Here is a 2,531-nt window from a genome sequence, read left to right as displayed (position 1 = left end):
ATCATGAGTTAGGATCAAGATACATAGTTCTTGTACCTAGATGAGCCTAATTCAAGAGATTGGAGGATCATAGGGAAAACTTGTGTACAAGTCATGTACATATAGTCCTAAGATTATGGTCCTAAATTAAAGGGTTTAAAATCATTTTAAAATTGATTTGAAAAACCTTGATGAAGCTTTTCTAGTGATAGCATTCATCATTGAGCAAGATGATACAAAGATGAGTTAAACTTTGAACTATTTCAAAGTTTTTGAACTTTGTATCAAGATTTGAAAATGGAAGTTATTTTCATCGAAAATTATTTTTCCATGATAATGTATGTTATGAGGAATGTATCCTCAAAATTTTACAATTTTTGAAATTTTCTGTGATTTTCTAGAGGTTTCTGAATTTCGGGAGAAGAAATCAGAAATCTGATATCAGACTTGTGGACCGATCAGGAGGTTGCCTGATTGGTCCAGGGGATGCTGGATCGGTCACTGTGACCGATCCAGGGAATCCCTGATCGGTCTGGTGACCGATCAGGGCGTGCCAAATGCTGATTTTTCGACTGTTTTGTCTGAAATTTCAGCTGGGAGTTGGTGTTTTGGATTTCTAAAGGTTTGAAACTCACCAAGACATTGTTGGTGCAATGGTCAATGGGGAGTTAACCTTTAGGGGGAGCTTTACCTATTAGTCAAGGGGGAGTTGACTTTTAGGGGGAGTTTTTACTCCTAAAAGACTTGAGTGATATGGGGTTATCACTAAGTTAATTATTAACTCTAGTGTCAAGGGAGAGATTAAGAGTTTCAATGAAAGGTATGGGACTTTCATTAGGAAGAATCTCTTGACCTTGATTCACTCTTTTTGATGTGTGTCAAAAAGGGGAGAGTGTTCATTGGAGAATTATTGGAGAAACCCAAGTTAGGTTATCGGGTTAATCTAAGCTAGGGGAAGAATGTCAAGGAATGTTCGAGGAAGAACATTGGAATGCTTTTTGATGTGTGTCAAAAAGGGGGAGAATTATTAAGTTAGGTTATCGGGTTAACCTAAGGGGAGAATGTCCAGAGAATGTTCAAGGAAAGAACATTGGACATTGGAAGATGGTTGGAAAACCTAAGTTAGGTTATCGGGTTAACCTAACTTGATTATGGGTTTTGTCAAACATCAAAAAGGGGGAGATTGTTGGTGCAACCTTAGGTCAAGGTTGACCTGGTTGACCCGACTCGAGGTGACTTGACTCGAGTTGTATTTTGATGTTTGACTTGGGAAGATTGTCGGTGCAACCTTAGGTCAAGGTTGACCTAGTTGAGTTGCATGTTGATGTTTGACACTCGGGAGAGAGTTCTATTCTTGATGTGAGACAAGAATAGATGGTTGGGAGATTATTGGTGCAACCCTAGGTCAAGGATTGACCTGGTTGACCTGAAAAGTCCAAGTATGGAGACTTGGCACTGGAAAAGTCCAAGCAGGGAGCTTGGCACGCGAAAAGTCCAAGTATGGAGACTTGGCACTGGAGAAGTCCAAGCAGGGAGCTTGGCACGGAAAAAGTCCAAGCAGGGAGCTTGGCAAGTGGGAAAGTCCTAACTGGGATGTTAGACAGTGTGGAAAGTCCTGGTGAGTGAAGCCAGGCAGTGAGAAAGTCCTAACTGGGATGTTAGGCAGGTGGAAAGTCCTGGTGAGTGAAGCCAGGCAGTGAGAAAGTCCTAACTGGGATGTTAGGCAGTATGAAAACCCTAGTGAGTGAAGCTAGGTGAAAGTCCTGGTGAGTGAAGCCGGGCAAGGGAAAATCCAGATGGATCAAGGGTGATCGGACATCTGGTGATGGGAAGTCCAAGTAGGTCATAGGAGTGACCGAATACTTGGCACGAAGAGGAAAGTCCAAGTGGGTCAAAGGGATTGACCGGACACTTGGTGGGGAGTCTTAGTAGGTCAAGGGAGTGACCGGATGCTAAGCATGATGTACCAATAGGTCAAGGTTGACCGGATATTGGTTTGGAAGGTTTGGGACTTGGTTTGGGCAAAACCAAGCTCGGATCGATCTGCCGATCCGTGATCGTTGTGTATCGATCGATCATGACCGATCGGATGACAAACAAGGTGATCATGGTTACGTGGGCTTCCGATCGGCCGGGATCGATCGTTGAGCCCGATCGGTCCCCGGACCGATCGGGACGCTACCACGAGGTGGGATCGGTCCGGGACCGATCACACAGAGAGTTGGGCAACTCTCTGTGAAAGCTTTCTGATCGGTCTGGGGACCGATCAGCACAGGGCCTGATCGGTCCCCACGACCGATCAGGAGGTTCCCTGATCGGTCCATGGACCGATCAGGGACGGAACAGAAGCGAAGGCTTCTTCCCTGATCGGTCTGTGAACCGATCAGGGTTCTAGCCGTTGCGACGCAACGGCTAGTTTCTTAGCTGTCTTCTTCGCAGGTATAAAGGGGTCGAGGGCTGCTGCTGCACAAAATATGACTTCTTCTTTTCTGCTAGAACTTCTGTTCTTCTGCTGCTAAAGCTTCTGCTTCAACTGAGCTTTGATTGAGGTC

This window comes from Zingiber officinale, chromosome 1B (assembly GCF_018446385.1).
Source record: "Zingiber officinale cultivar Zhangliang chromosome 1B, Zo_v1.1, whole genome shotgun sequence".
Classification (NCBI taxonomy): Eukaryota; Viridiplantae; Streptophyta; class Magnoliopsida; order Zingiberales; family Zingiberaceae; genus Zingiber; species Zingiber officinale.
This window is presented reverse-complemented; position numbering follows the sequence as displayed.